Source organism: Elephantulus edwardii, unplaced genomic scaffold (assembly GCF_000299155.1).
Source record: "Elephantulus edwardii isolate Elephantulus edwardi_28Jun2011 unplaced genomic scaffold, EleEdw1.0 scaffold00033, whole genome shotgun sequence".
In the NCBI taxonomy this organism is placed as follows: Eukaryota; Metazoa; Chordata; class Mammalia; order Macroscelidea; family Macroscelididae; genus Elephantulus; species Elephantulus edwardii.
Window position 1 is genome coordinate 7,217,366 of NW_006399783.1, and position 17,211 is coordinate 7,234,576.

A 17,211-nucleotide genomic window follows, 5' to 3' on the forward strand; every position below is an offset into this window, starting at 1 on the left:
AAACGACTCGACGGCACATAACAACAACAACAACAATCCACTCTTTACATTCTCAACTGTTTTTAATCATAAAATATATATAAAGGTGATGATTTGATCAGCATCTTTCTTTTCTATTTGACTGGAAGTGTCAAAGGGGCAGGGCCTGCCTGGCTGGCTGAGTGTGTAGCTCTCAGTAAAAGAATCTTTCCCCACCTTCTAGACAAACTTTATTAATCCTTCACATCTCAGTTTAGACTTTTAAAACTATAGTTCCACAGCAATAAATAGGAGCTCCAACGCCCGTTTTCCTGCTAACTGAAAACCTATGGCTGAAACTGAAAATAAATTACACATTTTCCATAGAGGGAAGGTCATGCAAGAGAATTAGTTATACAGTTGATACAGGAGCTGAAGGTCCGAGAGAGGAGGTGGAGATATCTCAGATAAGCAACAGCAGAAGCTGTTCTTGAACCTAGAAAGGAGGGACAAAGGGATTAGTTAATGTCACCTGAGTCCGTCTGATAGAAAACGGAGCCAAAGTGGGACACAGATGCTTTCAGAGAGGTTGTTGAGGTATAGGAGGAGTGCAAGGGGAAGGAAAATGGAAGGAAACAGAGAAGAGGGAGGAAAACAATGAAGAAGAAGAAGAGAAAGAGATGGAGGACTAAGAGGAAGGCAAGAAAGAGAGTAAGTGAGAAGAAGAGAGAGATGCAGAGGAGGAGGAAATGGAGCCACAGGAGGAGACGAAATATCACTCTATCATTCTCCTCCCAGCCCAGCCTCTTAGTAGTACCTCTCTTTGGCAAGACCCAGTGGAGGTCAGCTGATACAGATCCCTGAAAAGCACAAATCACAAAGGCTGGACTACTGAGCTGGATAACAGAGAATGGCGAGGAACGATCTGAAGGCAGTCAGGCCCAGGGCCCACAGTTCTTACTTAATTCCTTCAGGAAGCTATCCCTCACCCCAACCCCAGGCTGGACAGTTGTCTGTGATAGATAAAAACATAGTCGCCAAGCATAAGGTCACTTTTTAATCCCTGAACCTTTTATGGCAGAGAGGTGCTATTATTTTGTATAGCAAAGATATGAACAAGCCACAGATCATAGTGGAAGATTATCCTGGATGATCTGGATGGGCCCTGAAAGTCACCACAAATGCTGTAAGACAGAAGAGGAGGGAGACAGACACAAACGAGGAAATAACTTGTAAAGAAGAGGTGAGGGAAGATCTCCCTTCTTTATGAAGAAAGACGCCAAAGAAGCAGCTAGAAAAGGGAAAGGGTGTTGACTGACTCCTATTCTCAAGCTCTAACCTTGTACTATCCCCTCTATGTGTTTATCCATCCCACCCTTCTTACAAGCCACAGAATGCAAAAAAAGAATATTATAGAGTCTCTGGAGGGAGCTAAGGCTTGCTAATACCCTGACTTCCAACTTCTAAGACTTCCAGTTTCCAGAACTACGTTACAATGCATTTCTGCTGTCTTAAGCCTTGCTACTTGTTGTAATTTGTTCTAAGAGTCACAGGAAATGAATACTCAGTCCCTGTATCATCATATTCCCATAAGAACACTCCCTGTGGTCCACTATACTCTTGAGCTGAAAGAGACTATTACAATGTCTTCCCTGTCCCATCACATGGACCGATGAGAAGTTGGACTATACTTTTTAAAACTTATTTTCCCAGTCCTCTGCATCGTGACTGGACACAATGAATCACGAAGAAACACTACTAAATGAAGCTTAAATCTTAAGCCACATTTGATATTTAATCTGTTATTTGGAGACAGTATTGATCAAACTGGCGAACTCTGGAGGCACAGGGGAGAAACACTCAGAAGTTAGCAAAAAGTTGGTAGCGACTCCAAGGGAGAAAAATCTGGTCCTCTGTTCCCACAAAGATTACAGTCTAGAAACCTCAGAGGACAGTTCTATGCTACATGGAGCTGCAGGAACTCAGAATCTGTTCAAAAGCATCAGCTATAATAATGACCAAATAAAGTAGTTAACACACCTACATATATATGCCTTACTATCTCTATATCTGACACTTCATATTTACAAAAGGGAAAAAATGTACTTAAATCACCTTGAATTCATTTAAGGATACATGTATTTTGAGTGAGAAATGGTCTCCCACTTGAGCTCAAAGTCCCTTTAGTTACAATGACCTCTCTCCCTAGTCTTACATGAAAATAAAATTTAAAAGAATAATTTAAAAAGGTCATCCCACCTAAGCCCACAGGTTCAGGCCATGAATCTGTGAAAAGGTACGGGGAGGTGCAGATATGATGTGTGGCAGTCACCTTGCTGCAGACAGAGAGGACAGCCCCCATCTACACACTTAGGGACACAGAGTTTGTGGGTTGTGGTCCTAGGTAGACGTTTCTGTGAAGAGCAAGGACTTCAAGGCTCAGAGTACAGGGAGTGTTCTCCTGGCTGGAAATCCTGACCCAGACACTTCTGCAGGTTGTTTGAAATGGCACAAGTCTACCCACCTGTCTGAAGTACAGGTGTGACAGCACAGAACTCGGGGAGCTGCAAGGAATGGAGCAGCCCCATGGGGCTGCACCAAAGCGACTCCTGGAGCCTGGGGAACACCTGGCTGTTCAAGTTTCACATAACTTAAATTTTCACATAATGAACTGGTCTTCAGAACCTACCCACATTGCTAAGTGAGGAGAGGATGCACATTTTAATATTTCAAGCCTAGCTAGAATCTACACGACAAGTTCCTCCTGTTGGTACTCAGCTCCCTCTCTCAAAGCCCAGCAAAAGTCACACTCTGCATGAGGGATCAGAAAACCCAGTTCTGAATGGCAGTGCCGATTCCTTTCTTCTTACCTACGCATTGCACAGTACCTAACAGAGATGGTTAACCCAGGGGTGAATGTGGTGGGAAGCCCTTCCTCTGGTTTTTCTCGAGTCCTCTAACTCACAGCCATGGGCCAGGTCAAAGTTTCTTTGGAGTCCCGTGTGTTAACAAGCTGGAAGCTAAACTGCACAGTGTCATACAGCATTTTTCTGAGTAGCTAATTAACAGAGGGATAAGCTGCCTTGACAATCACTGAAGCAAGCAGCCTCCCTGTGCAGTCGTCAAAAAAGACGGGATTAGTTTCCAGGGAGACAGGGAGGAAATGACAAGGAGGGCAGGCTGGAAGGGACCTGTGGCTTCCTCACCACTGCTCTGTGCCCGGCTCTCCCTTTCCCCAGAATGCAGAGCAGACGCCGTGGAAAGCCCATAGGGAGGGCTGGACAAGCTTGATAAGTAGTTGTCTCTCAGTGCTCAGATGATTTAGAATCTGCTCACAGATGGCAGGAGCAGTGCGAAGGGCCTTCTGGAAATGACACCATCGAAGGCTGACAGTTTTAGCAGGTAATGCGCCTCACCACAGTCACAGAGTGTACAGGAAAATGACTGAAAGATGGATGGGACAGTCAGGGCATGGGTTCAGGTGGACCTATGGGAAGTGAGCTATGGAAATTGCTAAGAGTCAATGATGTCACAAAGATATCTCTGAAGAGGTGATCGCACTTCTTGGAAATGAAGGGAAGGACCCAGGCATCTTAAGGGATGCATCACAGTGATCACATGTCATCTGATTTAATATTTTGTCCCAAAGTCTTACAACTGTGCACACAGCCTCTATTTAAGAAGTCAAAAGGGTCAGATCCACAAGATATGTGGCAGTTCAGTCAACGAGACACTCACTCCTTCCTCAGCTTTGAACTAGGAATTTCTGAAGCAGAAAGAGTAGCAGTTTTTGTTATTGTAAGGTGACATCAAAATGGCAACTCATGCAACTCTATGGACAACAAACAGATCAGAACCAAGCTCGATCCACACCATCCTCACATTTCTGACACTCAAATATCCACTGCTATCATCACTGTGTCATTCCCTCTTGTTGGGGTCTTCCTCTCTTTCTCCAAGCCTCACTACAAAAGCATACATTCTTCTTCCATTATCATTAGTCACTGTCAAATTCCAGATGCGATTTCCAGAAGCAAATGAAAATAACATGGCTTGGACCAGGTGCTCCTTTGTCTTTAAACTGGTACTCTTAAGCTCTTTGGAGAGGTCCTTGACAGTAATTTTCCCACTATAACACATTTTTTGACTTCTTGACTACTGCTAGGTGGGTACTGACTGTGGATCAGCAGTGACCGAGATGGGGCTGTCTGTGCTGAAGACTGTGGTCCAAGCATGGCAGAAGCCTTTTTCTCACACTGGCCCTTATGGCCCTTTAAAGCCCACTCTTTATTCTCACCCTTTTCTTGAACCCAATTCTTCAGATATCTGGTAATTCCAGACTCACTCAATTTCTTTTCTTTTTTTTTTGATTGTTCAGCAGTTTTTTATTTATATTTTTAAAAATAACAAATACTGTGATAAATTAAAATTCGTTTTAGTTTATGTAAAACAAATAACTAATAATGCAGAAATAATTATTTTTTGAGACAATACTTTCTCAGCATAGGACTGTAAAACTGGGTGCATTCCACTCAGATAATAAAAGTTCTTTCAAACCAAATGTGTTCTTTCTGAAGGACAAATTAACTTTCCTGCAGCTTTAAAAAAAAAAAAAACACCACAAAAAAATGAAAGAAATTAGAATAACAGGTTCTTGCCCTCTCTTGCTAGGAGCCATAAAGTCAAGTACGACTCACAGCAATCCTATGATCAACAGATTTGAACCCTTTCCTGTCCTGTGCCATCCTCACAATCTCTGACACAATGGAGCCCATTTCTGCAGCCACTGTGTCAATCCACCTGGCTCAAAGTCACCTTCTCTTTCTCCAACCCTCCATCTTTCCAAATATGATGTTCTTCTTCAAGGCCTTTCCTAGCAACTTTCTGCAACATGTCCAAAGTATGTGAGATGAAGCTTTGTTATTTTCAGTTTTACATCAACCAGAGTAAGCTTCTATTTCTTGGTAATAGAAACCTGGCCAATCCAGAATATACAGGGCTTATTTTTAAATGAGTAAAGTAGACAGAGTTTTATTCACACAGAGTTCCAGGAAAATGATGTTTTTTCCTATCATAACACAAATGTCAAATATATCTGTCAGGCCTCTTCGAGGTGTAAGTGACAGAAATGGGTTGACGAACAATGAGAATTTATTTATAACTGTAAAGTATGGCGTTAACAGGATCCAGCTACAGTTGATCTGGAGAGGTAGGCAAGGTAAAAAAATTGTTCCTATTGTTCTCCTCCTAACTGGCTTTATTCTTGGGCAAGTGCTGTTCACAGTGGCATAAGATTGGTGTTATATAATGGGGTAATTCATGGTGTCACCTCCATTCTAGCTCCTAGGGATCTCCTCCCTACTAGATTATATGAAATCCTTGTTGTTAGGTGCTATCGAGTCAAGTACAACTCATAGTGATTCTATGAACAACAAATATGAACCTTGTCCTATCCTGTGCCATCCTCAAGATTTCTGACACACTCAAGTCCATGTGTCAATCTACTTGGTTGAGGATCTTCCCTTCTTTCACCATCTTTCCACCTTTCCAAGCATAAATCTCCCTTTCCAAAGAATAACCTCCCTAGAAACATGCCCAAAGTATGTGAGACATCATCTTTGCCTCAAAGAGCACTTTAGGTGCACCTTCTCTAGGACATATCTGTTTGTTCTTTTGGCAATCCATGGGCATTCTTTTCCAACACCACAGCTCAAAGGCATAAATTCTTCTTCTGTCATATTTATTCACTGTCCAGGCCTCAGACACATACCAACTGATTGAAAAGACCATGGCCTGAATCAGGTGCACCTTAGTCCTTCAAGCATCATCATTTCTCCTCAACAATTTGGAGAGGTCCCTGACTACAGACTTCCCCAACACAATATATCTGCTGAATTCCTGTCTGCTAGTACCAAGTATATTGATTGTGGATCCAAATACGGTATGGTCATTGGCAGTCTCAATCTTTTCCTTATTTGTCATGATGTTTCTTAATGTTGAGATGTAATCCATACTGAAAATAACAGTACTTAGCAATGCTTATTATCAATTTTAATCACACAGCCATGCTTTATCAACACAGCTGCAAATTGCTTAAATGTAACATCTCTTAGATTATATGAATATTAACAATAAATATATTTCTACACTGAACTATAACATTAATAGTTACAACATTACTGGTAACTGAGCAGAAACTCTGTTATAATTTTTCATATTATTTAAATTATTCATTCCAAAGTAGTTCTTGATATAAATTCACAAATACTAGCTACAACAATACTGTACTGAAAAACCAGGAATTCTGGACATAATCAAAGACTATAGAAATACTGGCAGCAACAGAAGCAATAGCAAGGGCATGAAGCTTGTGGGATGAAACCATGTGATTGAAAGCATCCTTGTAATTGGGGAACAATGGTGGCTTTGACCTAACTAGAATTAGAAGGTTCAAAAAGTAAAGCAGCACCGAACTTCTGCCTTGAAGATATACGGACACATAAAAGCTAGGTTTACAGAAAACACTTTTGATGTTACTACTAACTCTGGGGATATTTTTATTAAAAAGAATAAATTTCTACTGAAATACTGCACAGAAATTTTATAGACAATCATTTTGGTAGAGTTTCCTCTGAGGTGTCACTTGGTACATTGCACACCCTAAAGCTTCTAGTTATACCCTGGTCTCTGCATGTACTGACCTCCAGCTCCTTCAGGTTTATATCCTATCAGATCTGGCCCCTCTTTCAGCTTTAGTCACACCTAGCCCACTATCGGTCTCGGTAAATATAGTTATATTAGAAAAAGGATTCCATTCATTAGGAAGCGCTTTAGGGAATGATTTAATTCATTAGGCCTAGCGGTTAAAAGCCGTGCTACAATCCTGAAGGCACACAGCTCGAATCCACCAGCTGCTCTGTGGAAGAATTGCCTCTGAAAGCTTGCTAGGGAATCACTTATGATCGGTTCCGATTCGACGGTACACAGCAACACAACATGCCATTCGTTACATGACTTCTGTGGTGGCTTTGGAGTCCAAGGATCCCACAAAGAGTTAACACACTTGGCTGCTAACTGAAAGGTTGGAAGCAGCCGTTCCACTCTGACACCCGTGGGGTTGACTTCAGTTGAAGTCAACTTGGTGGCAATTAGTTTTATGATTACTTTTGTGTCACAACAGCAAAACTGAGTAATTATGAGAGAGACCACATGTCCCACAACACACAAAAGATTTACTACCTGGTTCTTGACCAAAATAATTCCCTCACCAACCCTGCCTGATGACTCCTGGCTGACTGGCTCCTCTAATACTCCAGCCAACAGCTTTCTCTGACACTAAGTTTCAGAAGTGCCACCTCAAAATGCTCTTGGTAGCTCTGAAGCTGCCTTTCTCAGCTTTCCCTCCTCTCTCTGCCAGGTCTCAATCGCTGGGCATAGCCTTGTTGCAAACACGAGCTCCAACTCTGGGCACTTACTTTCTTCTTGTTCTTTGTCTAACTACTGCTCATCTTAAAAAAGTGCATTTAAATCCTTTCCCAACTGGGTGATTTCCTAATGTTAAAATATAAATGTATAGTAATCTCTTCCTAAACCACATCTGACTAGCAATTTTACATGTGACAGCAACCGTTTGAGAAACAGGTATTTTCCCTTCCAAAACCAGAAACCAAATCCATATATACAGGTACTTTTCTGAAGTCCTGAGTAGAAGAACAAGTTTGCTGGTCTCCTGCTGCTACAACATAATCTGAAGAAATGAAAAGAAAGGAGGAGGAGCTGAGGAGAGTCAGCCCCTCTCATGTGCCTGAGCGCTGGACCCCAGGGTTCCGTGGAACTCACCCCGTGACAGCCTCTCAGGAGCGGTGCTCTGCGGCACCAGGTGTGACACTTTAATTTCCCTGTGCAACCTTGCCTGGGACAAATGCCTGTTCTCTGTGCTAATGATCTACTTCCTCCGCACTCCTCACCTTCCCCTGCCATGGTTCCAGCGTGCCAGGCAAAGTCAAGACTATCAACTCTGTCCAGGGAGGCCACTGCCTTTGAGCCTTCAGCCTTTTGCACTTGAGGGTCCCCTGTTTGGCTTTTCCGTTCCCCACTATGACACATGTCACAATTATCCCCATCTTGCAACTTTGTGCCCAAGAGTCCAACAATTGTAAAATGTGAAATGTGTGAAAGCCAGAATCTACATAAGGCAGAAACCTGTCAGAGAGGGGAAACACAACTATGTTCCCACTAATGGAGAGTGATTTCAAAATCCTCAAGGCTGTACCCTGTCAAAGGTGGAACACTTTCAAGACCGGGACAACTAGGCAGTCCCATTATTTCCCAGCTCTCACAGTTTTTATAGCATAATTATTTAAAATCCATTTTAATGAAAAAAAAGGACCTTTTTTGTTTAAACAACAAAAAGATGTGAACGCCACATTACATAAATGCGTTAGAAACTGTTTGCCATCAAGTCAATCCCGACTCCTCAAGGCAGCACCTGTGTTAGAGCAGAATTATCATGCAGCCCAGGTTCGCAATGATTGTTTTTCAGCAGGGGATAGTCAAGCTTTTCTCTCAACGCACCCCTCGGTGGTCTCAAACTTCCAGTCTTTCAGTGAGAAGCCAAAGGCAGACTCACTAAGTGCCTTGAACCTCTCAGCAACTCTGTAGAAGCATTACTGATAAACCAAGTTTCTATTGACAAAAGCCTGTCATTTCCATTCTTTCCCCACAGGCAAGTAGTAGTATCATTTGTTGCATATCTTTTCATAGTCCTTTCCATGCATTTGCATATTTACATATAAACTGGCAGAAATATATACAGTATGTTTTGCATGTTTTACACAAACGGTAACATCTTAGCCTTTTTTTCCCACTCACCAATTTGTACCGGAGATTTTTCCACATGACTCAATATTGAGGAAATGCATTCTTTTTAACTGCCATAGCATGAAGATAGCATTCCTCTTGTGATTGACAGTTAGATTGTTTCCAGTTACTTGCAAGTAAAATAATGATGTTACAAACATCCTGTCCATGCCTTCTTGTGAACTTCTGAGAACCTAAGTTTCTCCAAGTTAGATCCTAGAAAACTCACTGTTTTCTAATCGTTTAGAGCAGGCACCTACAAACATTTTCTGTAAAACTCAGATATTATATATTTCAGCCTCTCAGGCCATAAGGTTTCCTTTGCAACTACTCCACAGTGTGCTTGTGATGTAAAAATATTCAAGAAGTTGCTTTTAAGTTGACTTGACTCAGGCCGTCCACATGTGTGTCAGAGTGGGGAAAAAAACAAAGGAGTTTCAATGGCTCATTTTGAGAAGCAGGCAGACATTTCTTTAAAGGTGTTTCTGGGTGGACTTGAACCTCCAACCTTTAGTTAGTAGTTTAATGCATTAACCATTCACATTCACAAGCAGGTTCAAAAGCAGTAGAAGACAATATGTAAATAAGTAGGTGTGGCTGTTATTTTAAGATTGAATTTTATTATAAAGCAGGTATCTGTAGAATTTGGCCCATAGACCATAGTCGTTCATCCCTGGTTTAAAGCATATTTTCCAGCTAGAAGATAAGCATTTTCTTGGTATTGCTAAGGGTTTGCACTACAGCACCAACAATCATACGCATTTATCATAAAAGATCAGTATCAAGTATTTTAGGGAGCTCTGGTGGCTTAGTGGTTAGAAGTGGTTTACAACTACAATAATTGAATGCAGTTTAAATCCACCAGCTGCTCCACAAGAAAAAAATAGGTAATCTCCTCCTATGTGATTTACAGCTTCTGAAAACCACTGGAGAGTGAGCTATGAGGTGGTTCTGACTGGACACCAATGAATGAAAGAGTAAGTAAGTGGATTAGCTCTTCAGGCCACAAGGTCCCCTTTGCCCACACAACATTCTTTTGTCAGCAATATATCATTTAATCTATTCAACACCCCTATAGAATAGAGCCACCAGTGCCAGTATGTCATACGAAGGTCAGTTATAAGATACCATCCTTGAGCTCTCGTGGCCTAGTGGCAAGAAGCTGCATTGTAATCCCAGAGGTATGCAGTTCAAATCCACCAGATGCTCTGCTGGAGAAGGAGGAACAATCTCCTCTTATACCAGTCAGATCTGATTTGATGGTACACACACACACACACACACACACACACACACTAAAAATTTTAAAAATATAAATAAAAGATACAATCCTTTCAGATCCTACGGATGGTAAAGAGGGTGACTGGGGTTCAAACCTAGATCATATGACTGCAAGCTTGGGTTTTTGGCCTCTACACTAGAATGTATTATTCCTCTTACTGAGGGGAGAAGAGGTAGCACACAGAGGATTCAAGACAGAATAAATCCTTTAACTGAGCTTCCTGGGTTCTAAAATTTTAAGTTTTGACCACTGAGAACTTGGTGTTTCTGAAAGACCTCTTTCCATAACTAGGTAGGCCCAGAGGTTTTCTATACTCTCTGTGTATTCAGAGCTCCTGAATGTCATTCCTGAGTTCCATACTGATTTCTTAGGTTAGGATCCTGTACAGCTGGGAAGCTGCCCTCGATGAAACACCGCTAGCTGCCTTCTCTAGCAGCAGTGTGCCCTGCGCCCTATCTACAGCACTCACAAGCTCTCTTACCTCTCCACTTTGATTGAGAAGCCACTCCGGGAACGAGGAGTGGCAGTAGGACTTGCTTATGTTTCACTGACTAAAGAATGAAAGATGAATGGAGAGAGATGTAAGGGAAAAAAATAAGAAAAAAGGAGACATAACAAAGGAGAAAAATGAAGGAAAGAAGATGAAAGGAAGGGGGAAATATTCCTTTGCTTAACGTACATGTCCTTTAAAAGTTATATTTACTAAATGAGCTTTTACAGACAGCTTGGGAGTCTATTAAGACTATCAAGGGGGTGTTTATTCTTCAAGAAAAGCACTTAGGAGATATTGTGAGGTTGGCAGCCCTGGACAGTTCTGGTCATAGGGACTCCTGGGGAGAGCATGCAGGTGAGGTGGCAGGAGCAGAAGGCTGTCAGTGTGACAGTGGTGTTTTGCAGTCTGCCCTGGAGCCCCCAAAGGTCTCCAAATGTCAGTCTTCATTTGCCATTTGTTAAGTCGAAACCAGGTTCCCCTGGCACAACCTGGAGGATCAAGTATATTTTCCATTTTGTTTCATGCCAGCTCAACATCCAAGACCTGCCAAGGCCTGAGTCCTTAAAAATGTAAGTGGGGAAACCCCAGAGTGCTGGACCCAGGGACTGTTCAAAATCCCCTCCTCCTTTTTACATTTTTAATACACTTGACAAGTGTTTGCTCCCAGTTTGGGGAGAACCTGTCAGGAGGGATGCCCAGAGAGTGAGGGAAAACGGATTCCGGGCATGCAGCCCATGCCTTCCTAATGGTCACTGCTGGCACACACTGGGGTTTGTTTCTTTTGGAGAGCCGGCTTCTCACACGTGGTGTTTCATGACTTAGGGTTTATTATTCAGTCACAAATTCCCCCAGAAAGAATTTTCTTTCCTTGGTGCCAAGTGACCAAGTACTTTTCATTCTATAGCAAGAAGCTCATCTTACGAGTGTTCACTACTTCTGGCTAGACCATGCACAGGTGTGCATGCGTGCGCACGCTCGCGCGCGCGCGCGCGCACACACACACACACACACACACACACACACGCTATATGCAACCAGTAACCATGCTCAGGTTAAGGTATATGTTTGGCTTGAGTAGGAATCCACTCCTAGAGATACTGAAGGCATCCTGTCCCAAGTCCAGAGATTTAAATACTGGTAGTTACAGGGGATTCCATTATACAAATAGACTCACATATCCCATGTTTCCAGTTGGATATTTACAGCTTTGATCATCCTAGGAAGGAAAATGTCCCAAGCAACCCAGTTTATTCAACTAGCCTGGTGAACAATTAAACACAACAGCAAAAGTGGGTGAGTCTGACATGCCCACCTACAAATGTGTCAAATGATATAAGGGCTGGTGGCTGGCTTCTGACTAAGATGTCATTTGATCTCTCTTCCACTTTACTAGACACAGTCATCACAATGGGGCAATTGTTCAGGCACCAGAAGCAGGAGTCACATTTTTTTCAAGCTGTTTGTACGTTTCCCTCCCAAAGGGGCATTTCTTGTGAAGCCAGAGGAATTCCACTGATTACATCTCCAGCATAGTCACATTCCAGGGGCTAGGAGGGTCACACACCTGGCCAGGCACAAGAGAGCCCAACACCGGCTCTGAGGTCACATCTCAGGTGCCTAACCCCTCCCAGCAGCATGGAAGCTCAAGGTCCCTCCCTCACCAGGTCCAGGGTGAAGGTTTCCTCAATCCACTGCCTCTGCCTGGCTTTCTCTAACAGCAAGGGACTTAAGCAAGCATGTTTCCCATTCACGTCTTTGCCCCAGGCTTCCGCCCTCTCCTTGTCTTCTGACCTATCCTTCCCTCTTTTCTGGAGGGATAAAACAGCATCAGGAAACTCTCCACTCTGCATGGTCTATGTCTCTCCTGTTACAGTCTATGTTCGCACAGAATTGGTGATTTGCAGGAAACAGCAGCTCCCAGGGGCAGCAGCCACTTCATGTCAGGCTGGAACCAATGAGATGAAGGGGGCATTCTGATTCTCCTACCTGTCCAACTTCCGTCTACTCACTCCTACATCACTCCTTCCACATTTATCGTGCTCCTACTAGATACTGAAGAATACACACACATCATCATCATCATCATCATCATCATCATAACAAGCACTTCCTTTATGCTGCTGAATAGTTTCCAGACACGCCATTTTAGTCTCAAAATAACTTTCTGATTAAGTGTGACTGTTATTGTTGTTCTGAGAAGCTCTTTATTTCCCTCTGAATCATGGTGACCCCGCATGTAACATAGAACCTCATTCTACAAGGTTGTAGCTGTAATATCTATGGAAGCAGATCCCCTGGCCAGTATTCCTTTGTGGCCCTGAGTGTATTCACAACATCAACCTTGGAGGAACAAACCATTTGCACTACTTAGTGACACATTTTCTCGTCCTTTGCTATTAATTGCCTCTGTAAACGTGCTGGAAGGTCAGCTCTGAGGACTAACTCAATGGTACATAACAAACAACAAGGACACACTAGGTATGATTGCTTTTGTTATTGCTATGTGCTGTCAAGTCTGTTCAACTCACAATGCCCTCTGCACAACAGAATGAAACAGTGCTTGGCTGTGAGTCAAGTTCAGAGCCATTACTGTGTCTGAATCCACTGGTGCAGTCAGTTCATCTTATTGAGAGTCTTTATTTCCTGACCCTCTACTTTCCCAAGCATGATGCTTTTTCCCCCCAATGACTTGTCCCTTTTGATAACAAATCCTAAGTGCACGAGACAATTACTAGCCCAATTTCACAGATGCAATGACTGCATCTCCAAGTGGTGACAGCACTAGCTAAGTGTTGGTGCTTGGGCTTAAATTCAGGCAGTCTGACTCCATACCACATCCTAGCTGTAACCATGAAAATGGCCTGCCACAGAATACTGGTGTCAACTTAAATGCACTCACAAAGTAGTGAAACCAGGTGGACAGGTAATCCCGGCACTGGAACATTGTGAGGCAAGTGCTACTGGGGAGTGAGTGCTCAGAGGGGCATCTAATCCTACCTGAGGGGGAAAGAGGGCAGGTAAAGTTGTTTGCATAGAGTAAATGGTGTCTAACTTGCATGCTGAAAGGCCAAGTAGGACTTCTGTCAGCTTGGGAGGGAAAGGTCCAGGCCCAATGGTTGGGTTTATATAACTGAGACTGATCGACCATGAACCAAAAAGCAGCTCCTCCTTTGGAGAGAGCACATGTCAGCAAGATGACTGGCCTTTCGCTTGGAATGCCTTGTTCTGTTTCACCTCTACTTATCTAATCACCCTGTCAAACTCTGCTCTGCACAGCTAATACTTGGATTCAATGATAACACAGAGCAGAGTGTGCTGGCCCAGATACACAGGAACGCGAAGCACCAGATCCAGTCCAAAGACAGAAGGCTATAGGGAGAATTTCCCTGGGCCCAGGAGTAAATGATGAAGACCACAAGCTGGAGGAGGAGGAGACGTTAACAGAAAGCTCTGGAGTTAACAGTTGAATTCCATCCTTGGGCCAAATCCTGCATACTGGTGGACTTCAATTTATATAAAATACATAAAGTATTACACGCATTACAGGGTTGTTGAGGCACAAATTGAAGAATTTCAAGAAAGTGCTATGTTGGTGCTAGCAGGTACAGCACTCTGCAGTTGTATAGGAGTCAGGAATGTGGGTTCCGGTTCTCATGTATGCAGAGCATAGTGATTAATGCATCAAAAAAGAAAGCATAAGATTTCTTCATATGCTGAGCCATGAGCTGAGACTCTGGGGACAGGGGAATTGGGGATATGGACCCACACCAGATGTACCCACTCAGGTCTGCCGCCTTCCTTGGGATCATGTCTCCTGCAGTTTGGATCCCGGGACCCGCAAGCTGACTCAGCTACCCTCGTGGATCCTGTGGTTAATGTCAACTCTCTACATCACCACTCAAGGATCAGGGATGCCTCAAGGTTTAAGAACACGCTGACTCATCAGGGTTTTCCTTGGTCACTGAAGAATGACACGCTGACACAGGGAAATCCCATTTACCAAGAAACCCCGCTGGCAAGAAAATGCTAGTTGCTGCCTCTCCAAATGTCCTCCTGTTTTGTTAAACAAACAGCCCAGTGTGGGAGTCAAAGTGAAAGCTGACAATTGGAGTCTTCCTCCCTGGGACTCTGCCGGCTCACTAGTTTTGAATTCTGTTTGTTTTGACAAAGGAAGACTTGAGACTACTGAGCATCCTGTCTCCTCTGAGTCCCATGGGTGTTTCCAGTGTTGTCCTCTCCCCCCTTCAGTTTAATGGTCTTGAATAATAAAGGAAATCAAGTTGTCACCTTGCAAGAAGACAACCATGAACATAAGCATAAAACCATGACATTTCTCTGGTTTGCTACAGAGTCTATTCCTAAACAGCAACAAACGTCCTGCCCAAGGTCATTACTGAGCCCATGAATTGTCTCTATAAAATTAGTCCTGGGGAAAAAAAAAGAAAAAAGCAGGAGAACTTAGATTTGGATGCCACGGTGCACTCTCCACACCCTACAAAGGAAACGTGCTCCTGGGGAAGGTCCTTGAACTCTCTCTCATTAAGTGTGGTAACAGATTTTGTTATTACCCCATAAGTCTCCTGACAAAGTCTAAAGTTTAACTTCAAGGATGGAAGTCTCATATTTTCAGACAGGACTAGTTGAAGCTCCTTGGTCTCCTTGTGTAGACCTTGCCTTTTCCATTGATTCCATACAATGAAGCTAAGAGAATTCTTCCGAAGTGGAAATGTGCCATTCTAGTCATTTCTCCAATGAGAACCCCTTAACATTTTGAATCAAATGAAAACTTTGGAAGAAAAATTACCTTTGACAGTCTCACCTCTCTCTTTATCTCTAATTGCAAAATCACAGGCATGGAGAACTACAATAGTTTTCGGAACCCAATCTGATTTTGTTTCCACAGATCACTTGCACATAGTATTTATTCCCTCTGCTTAGAGAGGCTTTTTCTTTCTCATCTACCTAATTCTTCTGTAACCTCTCCAACCCAGCTCAGAGACACCCCATTTCTTCCCAGGGGCCTTCCTCAACACCCAAATACTGGCTCAGACTGGAGTGCACACTCTTATATAACTCAGTCTTACTTATGTCCCATCACTTTTCACTCAGCACTGCAGATTTCCACTCACATGCTTGTTTCCTATTAATAGACTGCACTCTTTGAATGAAGTGGTCATGTCTTCCTTCCCTTGATTTCCCTGGCACCTACCAGAAAATATTAATTACATGGGTGAAGCCTGTGTTCCACGTGACAGCCAACTTTCCTGGTATCACTCAGATAGTTCCCTCTTATGCCCAAATGGATTATACTTCAGCATGGGATACACCTCAACATAAAGGAAACAAAAGTCTTCACAATTGGACCAACAGAAAACCATGATAAATGGAGAAGATTTATGAATTGTTTTATCTAGAACACAATCAACACCAAAGGCTGCAGCTGGTGATAGCAGTGTACCGTTGAGTCAGAAGTGACCCACAGCTGACCGACCCTCTGGGGGTTTTCAGAGGCAGTTAATCACATGGGAGGAGGTTACCCATCCTTCAGCAGCTGGTGGCCTCGAACCACATGCCTTTGGGATTGTAGCGCAGCTTCTTGCCACTAGGCCACCAGAGCAGCAGTCACATAGATAGTTTGACATTGGGCAAATATGTTGTCTAGGACCTCTAGGCCATGCGAACGAGGAGGGATGTCATTTTAGAGATGAGAGTGAACTCAAGCCAAGTGGCATTCTGGTTTCACATGCATGTGGCAGTTGAATAAGGACTGTAAAAAGAAAGACCCAGTCTGTCCTGGAAGAAGTGAAATCAGAGTGCTCCTTGGAAGTGAGGCTGAGACTCTGTTTCAAAGACATCTGTCAAGTTATAAGGAAGGGCTGGTTCCTTGAGAAAGACATCATGCTTGAAAAAAGAGCAAAAAAGAAGATTCTTAATGAAATCCATTGCACAGTGACTGCACAAATGGGCATAAGCACAGCAGAGATTGTGTGGTCGGTGCAGGAATGTGAATGTTTTGCTCTAGTGTACTGACCCAGTAGCTATGAGCTGGAGTTGACTCAACAGCACTTAATGACAATAACATTTCTAGGGAGCTGTGGTAGCCTAGTGGGAAGAAGCTGCACCACAATCCCAAAGGCATAAGGTTCGAATCCACCAGATGATTTGCCAGAGAAGGAGGGGCAATCTCCTCCTTTGCTAGTCGTATTTAACTAGATGGTACACCATCACCACCACCACAACAAGGAAAACAGTAACATTCCTAGGTGCAGCTGACAGAAAAGCAAAATAAAAGAGCAAGGGAGCATGTACGCCGTGGCAAGGGGCAGGACTAAAGAATACACACCCTCCAGCTAATCTGAACCTCCCACAGCCAGAGTGATTTTCCAAAGAACCTCGATTCTCGATAATTTTTAGTGTGGACAGGTGTGGACAAGTAAGCACAAGCGCGCATATATACCGACGCATCCTGGAGGGTCAAATTTGGCCCCTAAGCTCCCTTGACCTCAGATCAATGGATTTCTAATTTGCTTTATCCGTTAGAATGTTCTCCCCATTCTCCCCCTTAGACTTAAATCTTTCTCACAACACTAGCAGAGTAGCAGTAATGATAATCGTAACA

The 17,211-nt window shown here is 43.2% G+C and overlaps 1 protein-coding gene across 1 annotated transcript in view; it reads right to left on the reverse strand.

Annotated features, from left to right (window-relative positions):
• SLIT3 (slit homolog 3 (Drosophila)) overlaps positions 1-17,211 on the reverse strand; it is a 915,040-nt gene that overhangs the window by 606,597 nt on the left and 291,232 nt on the right. The window lies entirely within an intron of this gene.